The following is a 17988-nucleotide window of genomic DNA, read 5'->3' as shown; positions in this document are numbered from 1 at the left end:
TCCAGAGCGATTCGCCCAATGAGTCCTTGATATTTAGTCATTTTCAGCCAATTTTCTGGATTTTTGAAAATGTCACTTTTTTGTGAAAATATCCATTAAATGAGGGAATAATATGTGTGAGGGTACCCCAGGAGAGTTCCAAATGTGTGTGGGTAGAATATATATCCCACGGGGGTAAAATTGCAAAAAGTTGAGAAAATTTTTTTTTTGGACTTTGTCATTTTTCCGGCGTTTATCAGAGTTTCAGATAGGGCAAATGTCAGTGAGCGTTCTGATTTCAGTTCCAGAGCAATTCGCCCAATGAGTCCTTGATATTTAGTCGTTTTCAGCCAATTTTCTGGATTTTTGAAAATTTCCCTTTTTTGTGAAAATATCCACTAAATGAGGGAATAATATGTGTGAGGGTACCCCAGGAGAGTTCCAAATGTGTGTGGGTAGAATATATATCCCACGGGGGTAAAATTGAAAAAAGTTGAAAAAAAATTTTTTTTGGACTTAGTCATTTTTCCGGCGTTCATCAGACTTTCAGATAGGACAAATGTCAGTGAGCTTTCCAATTTCAGTTCCAGAGCGATTCGCCCAATGAGTCCTTGATATTTAGTCGTTTTCAGCCAATATTTTGGATTTTTGAAAATTTCACTTTTTTGTGAAAATATCCACTAAATGAGGGAATAATATGTGTGAGGGTACCCCAGGAGAGTTCCACATGTGTGTGGGTAGAATATATATCCCATGGGGGTAAAATTGAAAAAGTTAAAAAAAAATGTTTTTTGGACTTAGTCATTTTTCCGGCGTTTATCAGACTTTCAGATAGGGGAAATGTCACTGAGTGTTCCGATTTCAGTTCCAGAGTGATTCGCCCAATGAGTCCTTGATATTTAGTCGTTTTCAGCCAATATTTTGGATTTTTGAAAATTTCACTTTTTTGTGAAAATATCAACGAAATGAGGGAATAATATGTGTGAGGGTACCCCAGCAGAGTTCCAAATGTGTGTGGGTAGAATATATATCCCATGGGGGTAAAATTGAAAAAAGTTGAAAAAAATTTCTTTTTGGACTTAGTAATTTTTCCGGCGTTTTTCAGACTTTCAGATAGGGGAAATGTCAGTGAGCTTTCCGATTTCAGTTCCAGAGCGATTTGCCCAATGAGTCCTTGATATTTAGTCGTTTTCAGCCAATTTTCTGGATTTTTGAAAATTTCACTTTTTTGTGAAAATATCCTCTAAATGAGGGAATAATATGTGTGAGGGTACCCCAGGAGAGTTCCAAATGTGTGTGGGTAGAATACATATCCCACGGGGGTAAAATTGAAAAATGTTGAAAAATTTTTTTTTTTTGGACTTAGTAATTTTTCCGGCGTTTATCAGACTTTCAGATAGGGGAAATGTCAGTGAGCGTTCCTATTTCAGTTCCAGAGCGATTCGCCCAATGAGTCCTTGATATTTAGTCGTTTTCAGCCAATATTTTGGATTTTTGAAAATTTCACTTTTTTGTGAAAATATCCACTAAATGAGGGAATAATATGTGTGAGGGTACCCCAGGAGAGTTCCAAATGTGTGTGGGTAGAATATATATCCCATGGGGTAAAATTGAAAAAAGTTGAAAAAAATGTTTTTTGGACTTAGTCATTTTTCCGGCGTTTATCAGACTTTCAGATAGGGGAAATGTCAGTGAGCGTTCCGATTTCAGTTCCAGAGCGATTCGCCCGATGAGTCCTTGATATTTAGTCGTTTTCAGCCAATTTTCTGTATTTTTGAAAATTTCACTTTTTTGTGAAAATATCCACTAAATGAGGGAACAATATCTGTGAGGGTACCCCAGGAGAGTTCCAAATGTGTGTTGGTTGAATGTATATCCCATGGGGGTAAAATTGAAAAAAGTTGAAAAAAAATGTTTTTTGGACTTAGTCATCTTTCCGGCGTTTATCAGACTTTCAGATAGGGGAAATGTCAGTGAGCTTTCCGATTTCAGTTTCAGAGCGATTCGCCTGGTGAGTCCTTGATATTTAGTCGTTTTCAGCCAATTTTCTGGATTTTTGTAAATTTCACTTTTTTGTGAAAATTTCCACTAAATGAGGGAATAATATGTGTGAGAGTACCCCAGGAGAGTTCCAAATGAGTGTGGGTAGAATACATATCCCACAGGGGTAAAATTGAAAAAAGTTGAAAAAATTTTTTTTTGGACTTAGTAATTTTTCCGGCGTTTATCAGACTTTCAGATAGGGGAAATGTCAGTCAGCATTCCTATTTCAGTTCCAGAGCGATTTGCCCAATGAGTCCTTGATATTTAGTCGTTTTCAGCCAATTTTCTGGATTTTTGAAAATTTCTCTTTTTTGTGAAAATATCCACTAAATGAGGGAATAATATGTGTGAGGGTACCCCAGGAGAGTTCCAAATGTGTGTGGGTAGAATATATATCCCACGGGGGTAAAATTTAAAAAAGTTTAAAAAATTTTTTTTTGGTCTTAGTCATTTTTCCGGCGTTTATCAGACTTTCAGATAGGGGAAATGTCAGTGAGCTTTCCGATTTCAGTTCCAGAGCGATTCGCCCAATGAGTCCTTGATATTTAGTCATTTTCAGCCAATTTTCTGGATTTTTGAAAATGTCACTTTTTTGTGAAAATATCCATTAAATGAGGGAATAATATGTGTGAGGGTACCCCAGGAGAGTTCCAAATGTGTGTGGGTAGAATATATATCCCACGGGGGTAAAATTGCAAAAAGTTGAAAAAAATTTTTTTTTGGACTTTGTCATTTTTCCGGCGTTTATCAGAGTTTCAGATAGGGCAAATGTCAGTGAGCGTTCTGATTTCAGTTCCAGAGCGATTCGCCCAATGAGTCCTTGATATTTAGTCGTTTTCAGCCAATTTTCTGGATTTTTGAAAATTTCCCTTTTTTGTGAAAATATCCACTAAATGAGGGAATAATATGTGTGAGGGTACCCCAGGAGAGTTCCAAATGTGTGTGGGTAGAATATATATCCCACGGGGGTAAAATTGAAAAAAGTTGAAAAAAAATTTTTTTTGGACTTAGTCATTTTTCCGGCGTTCATCAGACTTTCAGATAGGGGAAATGTCACTGAGTGTTCCGATTTCAGTTCCAGAGTGATTCGCCCAATGAGTCCTTGATATTTAGTCGTTTTCAGCCAATATTTTGGATTTTTGAAAATTTCACTTTTTTGTGAAAATATCCACTAAATGAGGGAATAATATGTGTGAGGGTCCCCAGGAGAGTTCCAAGTGTGTGTGGGTAGAATATATATCCCACGGGGGTAAAATTGAAAAAAGTTGAAAAAAATTTCTTTTTAGACTTAGTAATTTTTCCGGCGTTTATCAGACTTTCAGATAGGGGAAATGTGACTGAGTGTTCCAATTTCAGTTCCAGAGTGATTTGCCCAATGAGTCCTTGATATTTAGTCGTTTTCAGCCAATTTTCTGGATTTTTGAAAATTTCACTTTTTTGTGAAAATATCCTCTAAATGAGGGAATAATATGTGTGAGGGTACCCCAGGAGAGTTCCAAATGTGTGTGGGTAGAATACATATCCCACGGGGGTAAAATTGAAAAAAGTTGAAAAAAAATTTTTTTTGGACTTAGTCATTTTTCCGGCGTTCATCAGACTTTCAGATAGGACAAATGTCAGTGAGCATTCCTATTTCAGTTCCAGAGCGATTCGCCCAATGAGTCCTTGATATTTATTCGTTTTCAGCCAATATTTTTGATTTTTGAAAATTTCACTTTTTTGTGAAAATATCCACTAAATGAGGGAATAATATGTGTGAGGGTACCCCAGGAGAGTTCCAAATGTGTGTGGGTAGAATATATATCCCACGGGGGTAAAATTGAAAAAAGTTGAAAAAAAATTTTTTTTTTTACTTAGTCATTTTTCCGGCGTTTATTAGACTTTCAGATAGGGGAAATGTGACTGAGTGTTCCAATTTCAGTTCCAGAGTGATTTGCCCAATGAGTCCTTGATATTTAGTCGTTTTCAGATAATTTTCTGGATTTTTGAAAATTTCACTTTTTTGTGAAAATATCCTCTAAATGAGGGAATAATATGTGTGAGGGTACCCCAGGAGAGTTCCAAATGTGTGTGGGTAGAATACATATCCCACGGGGGTAAAATTGAAAAAAGTTGAAAAATTTTTTTTTTTGGACTTAGTAATTTTTCCGGCGTTTATCAGACTTTCAGATAGGGGAAATGTCAGTGAGCGTTCCTATTTCAGTTCCAGAGCGATTCGCCCAATGAGTCCTTGATATTTAGTCGTTTTCAGCCAATTTTCTGGATTTTTGAAAATTTCACTTTTTTGTGAAAATATCCACTAAATGAGGGAATAATATGTGTGAGGGTACCCCAGGAGAGTTCCAAATGTGTGTGCGTAGAATATATATCCCACGGGGGTAAAATTGAAAAAAGTTGAAAAAAAATTTTTTTTGGACTTAGTCATTTTTCCGGCGTTCATCAGACTTTCAGATAGGACAAATGTCAGTGAGCGTTCCTATTTCAGTTCCAGAGCGATTCGCCCAATGAGTCCTTGATATTTAGTCGTTTTCAGCCAATATTTTGGATTTTTGAAAATTTCACTTTTTTGTGAAAATATCCACTAAATGAGGGAATAATATGTGTGAGGGTACCCCAGGAGAGTTCCAAATGTGTGTGGGTAGAATATATATCCCATGGGGGTAAAATTGAAAAAAGTTAAAAAAAAATGTTTTTTGGACTTAGTCATTTTTCCGGCGTTTATCAGACTTTCAGGTAGGGGAAATGTCACTGAGTGTTCCGATTTCAGTTCCAGAGCGATTCGCCCAATGTGTCCTTGATATTTAGTCGTTTTCAGTCAATTTTCTGGATTTTTGAAAATTTCTCTTTTTTGTGAAAATATCCACTAAATGAGGGAATAATATGTGTAAAGGTACCCCAGGAGAGTTCCAAATGTGTGTGGGTAGAATATATATCCCACGGGGGTAAAATTGAAAAAAGTTTAAAAAATTTTTTTTAGTCTTAGTCATTTTTCCGGCGTTTATCAGACTTTTAGATAGGGGAAATGTCAGTGAGCGTTCCGATTTCAGTTCCAGAGCGATTCGCCCAATGAGTCTTTGATATTTAGTCATTTTCAGCCAATTTTCTGGATTTTTGAAAATGTCACTTTATTGTGAAAATATCCACTAAATGAGGGAATAATATGTGTGAGGGTACCCCAGGAGAGTTCCAAATGTGTGTGGGTAGAATATATATCCCATGGGGGTAAAATTGAAAAAAGATGAAAAAAAATGTTTTTTGGACTTAGTCATTTTTCCGGCGTTTATCAGACTTTCAGATAGGGGAAATGTCAGTGAGCGTTCCGATTTCAGTTCCAGAGCGATTCACCCAATGAGTCCTTGATATTTAGTCGTTTTCAGTCAATTTTCTGGATTTTTGAAAATTTCACTTTTTTGTGAAAATATCCACTAAATGAGGGAATAATATGTGTGAGGGTACCCCAGGAGAGTTCCAAATGTGTGTGGGTAGAATATATATCCCACGGGGGTAAAATTGAAAAAAGTTTAAAAAATTTTTTTTTGGTCTTAGTCATTTTTCCGGCGTTTATCAGACTTTCAGATAGGGGAAATGTCAGTGAGCGTTCCGATTTCAGTTCCAGAGCGATTCGCCCAATGAGTCCTTGATATTTAGTCGTTTTCAGCCAATTTTCTGGATTTTTGAAAATTTCACTTTTTTGTGAAAATGTCCTCTAAATGAGGGAATAATATGTGTGAGGGTACGCCAGGAGAGTTCCAAATGTGTGTGGGTAGAATACATATCCCACAGGGGTAAAATTTAAAAAAGTTGAAAAAATTTTTTTTTTGGACTTAGTAATTTTTCCGGCGTTTATCAGACTTTCAGATAGGACAAATGTCAGCGAGCGTTCCGACTTCAGTTCCAGAGCGATTCGCCCAATGAGTCCTTGATATTTAGCAGTTTTCAGCCAATTTTCTGGATTTTTGAAAATTTCACTTTTTAGTGAAAATATCCACTAAATGAGGGAATAATATGTGTGAGGGTACCCCAGGAGAGTTCCAAATGTGTGCGGGTAGAATATATATCCCACGGGGGTAAAATTGAAAAAAGTTGAAAAAATTTTTTTTTTCAACTTAGTCATTTTTCCGGCGTTTATCAGACTTTCAGATAGGGCAAATGTCAGTGAGCGTTCTGATTTCAGTTCCAGAGCGATTCGCCCAATGAGTCCTTGATATTAAGTCGTTTTCAGCCAATTTTCTGGATTTTTGAAAATTTCTCTTTTTTGTGAAAATACCCACTAAATGAGGGAATAATATGTGTGAGGGTACCCCAGGAGAGTTCCAAATGTGAGTGGGTAGAATATATATCCCATGGCGGTAAAATTGAAAAAAGTTAAAAAAAAATGTTTTTTGGACTTAGTCATTTTTCCGGCGTTTATCAGACTTTCAGATAGGGAAAATGTCAGTGAGCGTTCCGACTTCAGTTCCAGAGCAATTCGCCCAATGAGTCCTTGATATTTAGTCGTTTTCAGCCAATTTTCTGGATTTTTGAAAATTTCTCTTTTTTGTGAAAATACCCACTAAATGAGGGAATAATATGTGTGAGGGTACCCCAGGAGAGTTCCAAATGTGTGTGGGTAGAATATATATTCCACGGGGGTAAAATTGAAAAAAGTTGAAAAAAATTTCTTTTTGGACTTAGTAATTTTTCCTGCGTTTATCAGACTTTCAGATAGGGGAAATGTCACTGAGTGTTACAATTTCAGTTCCAGAGTGATTTGCCCAATCAGTCCTTGATATTAAGTCGTTTTCAGCCAATTTTCTGGATTTTTGAAAATTTCACTTTTTTGTGAAAATATCCTCTAAATGAGGGAATAATATGTGTGAGGGTATCCCAGGAGAGTTCCAAATGTGTGTGCGTAGAATATATATCCCACGGGGGTAAAATTGAAAAAAGTTGAAAAAAAATTTTTTTTGGACTTAGTCATTTTTCCGGCGTTCATCAGACTTTCAGATAGGACAAATGTCAGTGAGCGTTCCTATTTCAGTTCCAGAGCGATTCGCCCAATGAGTCCTTGATATTTAGTCGTTTTCAGCCAATATTTTGGATTTTTGAAAATTTCACTTTTTTGTGAAAATATCCACTAAATGAGGGAATAATATGTGTGAGGGTACCCCAGGAGAGTTCCAAATGTGTGTGGGTAGAATATATATCCCATGGGGGTAAAATTGAAAAAAGTTAAAAAAAAATGTTTTTTGGACTTAGTCATTTTTCCGGCGTTTATCAGACTTTCAGGTAGGGGAAATGTTACTGAGTGTTCCGATTTCAGTTCCAGAGTGATTCGCCCAATGAGTCCTTGATATTTAGTCATTTTCAGCCAATTTTCTGGATTTATGAAAATGTCACTTTTTTGTGAAAATATCAGCTAAATGAGGGAATAATATGTGTGAGGGTACCCCAGGAGAGTTCCAAATGTGTGTGGGTAGAATATATATCCCACGGGGATAAAATTGCAAAAAGTTGAAAAAATCTTTTTTTTTTGGACTTAGTCATTTTTCCGGCGTTTATTAGACTTTCAGATAGGGGAAATGTCAGTGAGCGTTCCGACTTCAGTTCCAGAGCAATTCGTCCAATGAGTCCTTGATATTTAGTCGTTTTCAGCCAAGTTTCTGGATTTTTGAAAATTTCTCTTTTTTGTGAAAACATCCACTAAATGAGGGAATAATATGTGTGAGGGTACCCCAGGAGAGTTTCAAATGTGTGTGGGTAGAATATATATCCCACGGGGGTAAAATTGAAAAAAGTTTAAAAAATTATTTTTTGGTCTTAGTCATTTTTCCGGCGTTTATCAGACTTTCAGATATGGGAAATTTCAGTGAGCATTCCGACTTCAGTTCCAGAGCGATTCGCCCAATGAGTCCTTGATATTTAGTCATTTTCAGCCAATTTTCTGGATTTTTGAAAATGTCACTTTTTTGTGAAAATATCCACAAAATGAGGGCATAATATGTGTGAGGGTACCCCAGGAAAGTTCCAAATGTGTGTGGGTAGAATATATATCCCACGGGGGTAAAATTGCAAAAAGTTGAAAAAATTTTTTTTTTTGACTATGTCATTTTTCCGGCGTTTATCAAACTTTCAGATAGGGGAAATGTCAGTGAGCGTTCCGATTTCAGTTCCAGAGCGATTCGCCGAATGAGTCCTTGATATTTAGTCGTTTTCAGCCAATTTTCTGGATTTTTGAAAATTTCCCTTTTTTGTGAAAATATCCACTAAATGAGGGAATAATATGTGTGAGGGTACCCCAGGAGAGTTCCAAATGTGTGTGGGTAGAATATATATCCCACGGGGGTAAAATTGAAAAAAGTTGAAAAAATGTTTTTTTTGGACTTAGTAATTTTTTCGGCGTTTATCAGACTTTCAGATAGGGGAAATGTCACTGAGTGTTCCAATTTCAGTTGCAGAGTGATTTGCCCAATGAGTCCTTGATATTTAGTCGTTTTCAGCCAATTTTCTGGATTTTTGAAAATTTCACTTTTTTGTGAAAATATCCTCTAAATGAGGGTATAATATGTGTGAGGGTACCCCAGGAGAGTTCCAAATGTGTGTGGGTAGAATATATATCCCACGGGGGTAAAATTGAAAAAAGTTGAAAAAAATGTTTTTTTGAACTTAGTCATTTTTCCGGCGTTTATCAGACTTTCAGATAGGGGAAATGTCAGTGAGCGTTCCGATTTCAGTTCCAGAGCGATTCGCCCACTGAGTCCTTGATATTTAGTCATTTTCAGCCAATTTTCTGGATTTATGAAAATGTCACTTTTTTGTGAAAATATCAGCTAAATGAGGGAATAATATTTGTGAGGGTACCCCAGGAGAGTTCCAAATGTGTGTGGGTAGAATATATATCCCACGGGGGTAAAATTGCAAAAAGTTGAAAAAATCTTTTTTTTTTGGACTTAGTCATTTTTCCGGCGTTTATTAGACTTTCAGATAGGGGAAATGTCAGTGAGCGTTCCGACTTCAGTTCCAGAGCAATTCGTCCAATGAGTCCTTGATATTTAGTCGTTTTCAGCCAAGTTTCTGGATTTTTGAAAATTTCTCTTTTTTGTGAAAACATCCACTAAATGAGGGAATAATATGTGTGAGGGTACCCCAGGAGAGTTTCAAATGTGTGTGGGTAGAATATATATCCCACGGGGGTAAAATTGAAAAAAGTTTAAAAAATTATTTTTTGGTCTTAGTCATTTTTCCGGCGTTTATCAGACTTTCAGATATGGCAAATGTCAGTGAGCGTTCTGATTTCAGTTCCAGAGCGATTCGCCCAATGAGTCCTTGATATTTAGTCGTTTTCAGTCAATTTTCTGGATTTTTGAAAATTTCACTTTTTTGTGAAAATATCCACTAAATGAGGGAATAATATGTGTGAGGGTACCCCAGGAGAGTTCCAAATGTGTGTGCGTAGAATATATATCCCACGGGGGTAAAATTGAAAAAAGTTGAAAAAAAATTTTTTTTGGACTTAGTCATTTTTCCGGCGTTCATCAGACTTTCAGATAGGACAAATGTCAGTGAGCGTTCCTATTTCAGTTCCAGAGCGATTCGCCCAATGAGTCCTTGATATTTAGTCGTTTTCAGCCAATATTTTGGATTTTTGAAAATTTCACTTTTTTGTGAAAATATCCACTAAATGAGGGAATAATATGTGTGAGGGTACCCCAGGAGAATTCCAAATGTGTGTGGGTAGAATATATATCCCATGGGGGTAAAATTGAAAAAAGTTAAAAAAAAATGTTTTTTGGACTTAGTCATTTTTCCGGCGTTTATCAGACTTTCAGGTAGGGGAAATGTCACTGAGTGTTCCGATTTCAGTTCCAGAGCGATTCGCCCAATGTGTCCTTGATATTTAGTCGTTTTCAGTCAATTTTCTGGATTTTTGAAAATTTCTCTTTTTTGTGAAAATATCCACTAAATGAGGGAATAATATGTGTAAAGGTACCCCAGGAGAGTTCCAAATGTGTGTGGGTAGAATATATATCCCACGGGGGTAAAATTGAAAAAAGTTTAAAAAATTTTTTTTAGTCTTAGTCATTTTTCCGGCGTTTATCAGACTTTTAGATAGGGGAAATGTCAGTGAGCGTTCCGATTTCAGTTCCAGAGCGATTCGCCCAATGAGTCTTTGATATTTAGTCATTTTCAGCCAATTTTCTGGATTTTTGAAAATGTCACTTTATTGTGAAAATATCCACTAAATGAGGGAATAATATGTGTGAGGGTACCCCAGGAGAGTTCCAAATGTGTGTGGGTAGAATATATATCCCATGGGGGTAAAATTGAAAAAAGATGAAAAAAAATGTTTTTTGGACTTAGTCATTTTTCCGGCGTTTATCAGACTTTCAGATAGGGGAAATGTCAGTGAGCGTTCCGATTTCAGTTCCAGAGCGATTCACCCAATGAGTCCTTGATATTTAGTCGTTTTCAGTCAATTTTCTGGATTTTTGAAAATTTCACTTTTTTGTGAAAATATCCACTAAATGAGGGAATAATATGTGTGAGGGTACCCCAGGAGAGTTCCAAATGTGTGTGGGTAGAATACATATCCCACAGGGGTAAAATTTAAAAAAGTTGAAAAAATTTTTTTTTTGGACTTAGTAATTTTTCCGGCGTTTATCAGACTTTCAGATAGGACAAATGTCAGCGAGCGTTCCGACTTCAGTTCCAGAGCGATTCGCCCAATGAGTCCTTGATATTTAGCAGTTTTCAGCCAATTTTCTGGATTTTTGAAAATTTCACTTTTTAGTGAAAATATCCACTAAATGAGGGAATAATATGTGTGAGGGTACCCCAGGAGAGTTCCAAATGTGTGCGGGTAGAATATATATCCCACGGGGGTAAAATTGAAAAAAGTTGAAAAAATTTTTTTTTTCAACTTAGTCATTTTTCCGGCGTTTATCAGACTTTCAGATAGGGCAAATGTCAGTGAGCGTTCTGATTTCAGTTCCAGAGCGATTCGCCCAATGAGTCCTTGATATTAAGTCGTTTTCAGCCAATTTTCTGGATTTTTGAAAATTTCTCTTTTTTGTGAAAATACCCACTAAATGAGGGAATAATATGTGTGAGGGTACCCCAGGAGAGTTCCAAATGTGAGTGGGTAGAATATATATCCCATGGCGGTAAAATTGAAAAAAGTTAAAAAAAAATGTTTTTTGGACTTAGTCATTTTTCCGGCGTTTATCAGACTTTCAGATAGGGAAAATGTCAGTGAGCGTTCCGACTTCAGTTCCAGAGCAATTCGCCCAATGAGTCCTTGATATTTAGTCGTTTTCAGCCAATTTTCTGGATTTTTGAAAATTTCTCTTTTTTGTGAAAATACCCACTAAATGAGGGAATAATATGTGTGAGGGTACCCCAGGAGAGTTCCAAATGTGTGTGGGTAGAATATATATTCCACGGGGGTAAAATTGAAAAAAGTTGAAAAAAATTTCTTTTTGGACTTAGTAATTTTTCCTGCGTTTATCAGACTTTCAGATAGGGGAAATGTCACTGAGTGTTACAATTTCAGTTCCAGAGTGATTTGCCCAATCAGTCCTTGATATTAAGTCGTTTTCAGCCAATTTTCTGGATTTTTGAAAATTTCACTTTTTTGTGAAAATATCCTCTAAATGAGGGAATAATATGTGTGAGGGTATCCCAGGAGAGTTCCAAATGTGTGTGCGTAGAATATATATCCCACGGGGGTAAAATTGAAAAAAGTTGAAAAAAAATTTTTTTTGGACTTAGTCATTTTTCCGGCGTTCATCAGACTTTCAGATAGGACAAATGTCAGTGAGCGTTCCTATTTCAGTTCCAGAGCGATTCGCCCAATGAGTCCTTGATATTTAGTCGTTTTCAGCCAATATTTTGGATTTTTGAAAATTTCACTTTTTTGTGAAAATATCCACTAAATGAGGGAATAATATGTGTGAGGGTACCCCAGGAGAGTTCCAAATGTGTGTGGGTAGAATATATATCCCATGGGGGTAAAATTGAAAAAAGTTAAAAAAAAATGTTTTTTGGACTTAGTCATTTTTCCGGCGTTTATCAGACTTTCAGGTAGGGGAAATGTTACTGAGTGTTCCGATTTCAGTTCCAGAGTGATTCGCCCAATGAGTCCTTGATATTTAGTCATTTTCAGCCAATTTTCTGGATTTATGAAAATGTCACTTTTTTGTGAAAATATCAGCTAAATGAGGGAATAATATGTGTGAGGGTACCCCAGGAGAGTTCCAAATGTGTGTGGGTAGAATATATATCCCACGGGGATAAAATTGCAAAAAGTTGAAAAAATCTTTTTTTTTTGGACTTAGTCATTTTTCCGGCGTTTATTAGACTTTCAGATAGGGGAAATGTCAGTGAGCGTTCCGACTTCAGTTCCAGAGCAATTCGTCCAATGAGTCCTTGATATTTAGTCGTTTTCAGCCAAGTTTCTGGATTTTTGAAAATTTCTCTTTTTTGTGAAAACATCCACTAAATGAGGGAATAATATGTGTGAGGGTACCCCAGGAGAGTTTCAAATGTGTGTGGGTAGAATATATATCCCACGGGGGTAAAATTGAAAAAAGTTTAAAAAATTATTTTTTGGTCTTAGTCATTTTTCCGGCGTTTATCAGACTTTCAGATATGGGAAATTTCAGTGAGCATTCCGACTTCAGTTCCAGAGCGATTCGCCCAATGAGTCCTTGATATTTAGTCATTTTCAGCCAATTTTCTGGATTTTTGAAAATGTCACTTTTTTGTGAAAATATCCACAAAATGAGGGCATAATATGTGTGAGGGTACCCCAGGAAAGTTCCAAATGTGTGTGGGTAGAATATATATCCCACGGGGGTAAAATTGCAAAAAGTTGAAAAAATTTTTTTTTTTGACTATGTCATTTTTCCGGCGTTTATCAAACTTTCAGATAGGGGAAATGTCAGTGAGCGTTCCGATTTCAGTTCCAGAGCGATTCGCCGAATGAGTCCTTGATATTTAGTCGTTTTCAGCCAATTTTCTGGATTTTTGAAAATTTCCCTTTTTTGTGAAAATATCCACTAAATGAGGGAATAATATGTGTGAGGGTACCCCAGGAGAGTTCCAAATGTGTGTGGGTAGAATATATATCCCACGGGGGTAAAATTGAAAAAAGTTGAAAAAATGTTTTTTTTGGACTTAGTAATTTTTTCGGCGTTTATCAGACTTTCAGATAGGGGAAATGTCACTGAGTGTTCCAATTTCAGTTGCAGAGTGATTTGCCCAATGAGTCCTTGATATTTAGTCGTTTTCAGCCAATTTTCTGGATTTTTGAAAATTTCACTTTTTTGTGAAAATATCCTCTAAATGAGGGTATAATATGTGTGAGGGTACCCCAGGAGAGTTCCAAATGTGTGTGGGTAGAATATATATCCCACGGGGGTAAAATTGAAAAAAGTTGAAAAAAATGTTTTTTTGAACTTAGTCATTTTTCCGGCGTTTATCAGACTTTCAGATAGGGGAAATGTCAGTGAGCGTTCCGATTTCAGTTCCAGAGCGATTCGCCCACTGAGTCCTTGATATTTAGTCATTTTCAGCCAATTTTCTGGATTTATGAAAATGTCACTTTTTTGTGAAAATATCAGCTAAATGAGGGAATAATATTTGTGAGGGTACCCCAGGAGAGTTCCAAATGTGTGTGGGTAGAATATATATCCCACGGGGGTAAAATTGCAAAAAGTTGAAAAAATCTTTTTTTTTTGGACTTAGTCATTTTTCCGGCGTTTATTAGACTTTCAGATAGGGGAAATGTCAGTGAGCGTTCCGACTTCAGTTCCAGAGCAATTCGTCCAATGAGTCCTTGATATTTAGTCGTTTTCAGCCAAGTTTCTGGATTTTTGAAAATTTCTCTTTTTTGTGAAAACATCCACTAAATGAGGGAATAATATGTGTGAGGGTACCCCAGGAGAGTTTCAAATGTGTGTGGGTAGAATATATATCCCACGGGGGTAAAATTGAAAAAAGTTGAAAAAAATTTTTTTTTTGGACTTAGTCATTTTTCCGGCGTTTATTAGACTTTCAGATAGGGGAAATGTCACTGAGTGTTACAATTTCAGTTCCAGAGTGATTTGCCCAATGAGTCCTTGATATTTAGTCGTTTTCAGCCAAGTTTCTGGATTTTTGAAAATTTCTCTTTTTTGTGAAAACATCCACTAAATGAGGGAATAATATGTGTGAGGGTACCCCAGGAGAGTTTCAAATGTGTGTGGGTAGAATATATATCCCACGGGGGTAAAATTGAAAAAAGTTTAAAAAATTATTTTTTGGTCTTAGTCATTTTTCCGGCGTTTATCAGACTTTCAGATATGGCAAATGTCAGTGAGCGTTCTGATTTCAGTTCCAGAGCGATTCGCCCAATGAGTCCTTGATATTTAGTCGTTTTCAGTCAATTTTCTGGATTTTTGAAAATTTCACTTTTTTGTGAAAATTTCCACTAAATGAAGGAATAATATGTGTGAGGGTACCCCAGGAGAGTTCCAAATGTGTGTGGGTAGAATATATATCCCACGGGGGTAAAATTGAAAAAAGTTGAAAAAAATTTTTTTTTTGGACTTAGTCATTTTTCCGGCGTTTATTAGACTTTCAGATAGGGGAAATGTCACTGAGTGTTACAATTTCAGTTCCAGAGTGATTTGCCCAATGAGTCCTTGATATTTAGTCGTTTTCAGCCAATTTTCTGGATTTTTGAAAATTTCACTTTTTTGTGAAAATATCCTATAAATCAGGGAATAATATGTGTGAGGGTACCCCAGGAGAGTTCCAAATGTGTGTGGGTAGAATATATATCCCACGGGGGTAAAATTTAAAAAAGTTGAAAAATTTTTTTTTTTCAACTTAGTCATTTTTCCGGCGTTTATCAGACTTTCAGATATGGGAAATGTCAGTGAGCATTCCGACTTCAGTTCCAGAGCGATTCGCCCAATGAGTCCTTGATATTTAGTCATTTTCAGCCAATTTTCTGGATTTTTGAAAATGTCACTTTTTTGTGAAAATATCCACAAAATGAGGGCATAATATGTGTGAGGGTACCCCAGGAAAGTTCCAAATGTGTGTGGGTAGAATATATATCCCACGGGGGTAAAATTGCAAAAAGTTGAAAAAAATTTTTTTTTTGACTATGTCATTTTTCCGGCGTTTATCAAACTTTCAGATAGGGGAAATGTCAGTGAGCGTTCCGATTTCAGTTCCAGAGCGATTCGCCGAATGAGTCCTTGATATTTAGTCGTTTTCAGCCAATTTTCTGGATTTTTGAAAATTTCCCTTTTTTGTGAAAATATCCACTAAATGAGGGAATAATATGTGTGAGGGTACCCCAGGAGAGTTCCAAATGTGTGTGGGTAGAATATATATCCCACGGGGGTAAAATTGAAAAAAGTTGAAAAAATGTTTTTTTTGGACTTAGTAATTTTTTCGGCGTTTATCAGACTTTCAGATAGGGGAAATGTCACTGAGTGTTCCAATTTCAGTTGCAGAGTGATTTGCCCAATGAGTCCTTGATATTTAGTCGTTTTCAGCCAATTTTCTGGATTTTTGAAAATTTCACTTTTTTGTGAAAATATCCTCTAAATGAGGGTATAATATGTGTGAGGGTACCCCAGGAGAGTTCCAAATGTGTGTGGGTAGAATATATATCCCACGGGGGTAAAATTGAAAAAAGTTGAAAAAAATGTTTTTTTGAACTTAGTCATTTTTCCGGCGTTTATCAGACTTTCAGATAGGGGAAATGTCAGTGAGCGTTCCGATTTCAGTTCCAGAGCGATTCGCCCACTGAGTCCTTGATATTTAGTCATTTTCAGCCAATATTTTGGATTTTTGAAAATTTCACTTTTTTGTGAAAATATCCACTAAATGAGGGAATAATATGTGTAAGGGTACCCCAGGAGAGTTCCAAATGTCTGTGGGTAGAATATATATCCCATGGGGGTAAAATTGAAAAAAGTAAAAAAAAAATGTTTTTTGGACTTAGTCATTTTTCCGGCGTTTATCAGACTTTCAGATAGGGGAAATGTCAGTGAGCGTTCCGACTTCAGTTCCAGAGCAATTCGCCCAATGAGTCCTTGATATTTAGTCGTTTTCAGCCAATTTTCTGGATTTTTGAAAATTTCACTTTTTTGTGAAAATATCCTCTAAATGAGGGAATAATATGTGTGAGGGTACCCCAGGAGAGTTCCAAATGTGTGTGGGTAGAATATATATCCCACGGGGGTAAAATTGAAAAAAGTTGAAAAAAATGTTTTTTTGAACTTAGTCATTTTTCCGGCGTTTATCAGACTTTCAGATAGGGGAAATGTCAGTGAGCGTTCCGATTTCAGTTCCAGAGCGATTCGCCCACTGAGTCCTTGATATTTAGTCATTTTCAGCCAATATTTTGGATTTTTGAAAATTTCACGTTTTTGTGAAAATATCAACTAAATGAGGGAATAATATGTGTGAGGGTACCCCAGGAGAGTTCCAAATGTCTGTGGGTAGAATATATATCCCATGGGGGTAAAATTGAAAAAAGCTAAAAAAAAATGTTTTTTGGACTTAGTCATTTTTCCGGCGTTTATCAGACTTTCAGATAGGGGAAATGTCAGTGAGCGTTCCGACTTCAGTTCCAGAGCAATTCGCCCAATGAGTCCTTGATATTTAGTCGTTTTCAGCCAATTTTCTGGATTTTTGAAAATTTCACTTTTTTGTGAAAATATCCTCTAAATGAGGGAATAATATGTGTGAGGGTACCCCAGGAGAGTTCCAAATGTGTGTGGGTAGAATACATATCCCACGGGGTAAAATTGAGAAAAGTTGAAAAAAATTTTTTTTTGGACTTAGTCATTTTTCCGGCGTTTATCAGACTTTCAGATAGGGCAAATGTCAGTGAGCGTCCCGATTTCAGTTCCAGAGCGATTCGCCTAATGAGTCCTTGATATTTAGTCATTTTCAGCCAATATTTTGGATTTTTTAAAATTTCACTTTTTTGTGAAAATATCCACTAAATGAGGGAATAATATGTGTGAGGGTACTCCAGGAGAGTTACAAATGTGTGTGGGTAGAATATATATCCCATGGGGGTAAAATTGAAAAAAGCTAAAAAAAAAATGTTTTTTGGACTTAGTCATTTTTCCGGCGTTTATCAGACTTTCAGATAGGGGAAATGTCAGTGAGCGTTCCGATTTCAGTTCCAGAGGGATTCGCCCAATGAGTCCTTGATATTTAGTCATTTTCAGCCAATATTTTGGATTTTTTAAAATTTCACTTTTTTGTGAAAATATCCACTAAATGAGGTAATAATATGTGTGAGGGTACCCCAGGAGAGTTCCAAATGTGTGTGGGTAGAGTATATATCCCACGGGGGTAAAATTGAAAAAAGTTGAAAAAACTTTTTTTTTGGACTTAGTCATTTTTCCGGGGTTCATTAGACTTTCAGATAGGACAAATGTCAGTGAGCGTTCCTATTTCAGTTCCAGAGCGATTTGCCCAATGAGTCCTTGATATTTAGTCGTTTTCAGCCAATATTTTGGATTTTTGAAAATTTCACTTTTTTGTGAAAATATCAACTAAATGAGGGAATAATATGTGTGAGGGTACCCCAGGAGAGTTCCAAATGTGTGTGGGTAGAATAAATATCCCATGGGGGTAAAATTGAAAAAAGTAAAAAAAAAATGTTTTTTGGACTTAGTCATTTTTCCGGCGTTTATCAGACTTTCAGATAGGGAAAATGTCAGTGAGCGTTCTGATTTCAGTTCCAGAGCAATTCGCCCAATGAGTCCTTGAAATGTAGTCGTTTCAGACAATTTTCTGGATTTTTGAAAATTTCACTTTTTTGTGAAAATATCCACTAAATGAGGGAATAATATGTGTGAGGGTAACCCAGGAGAGTTCCAAATGTGTGTGGGTAGAATATATATCCCACGGGGATAAAATTGAAAAAAGTTGAAAAAATTTTTTTTTGGTCTTAGTCATTTTTCC

This window comes from Phyllobates terribilis, unplaced genomic scaffold (assembly GCF_046119375.1).
Source record: "Phyllobates terribilis strain yellow unplaced genomic scaffold, ASM4611937v1 Scaffold_12__6_contigs__length_324123572, whole genome shotgun sequence".
Classification (NCBI taxonomy): Eukaryota; Metazoa; Chordata; class Amphibia; order Anura; family Dendrobatidae; genus Phyllobates; species Phyllobates terribilis.
Note: the sequence above shows the minus strand (reverse complement) of the source record.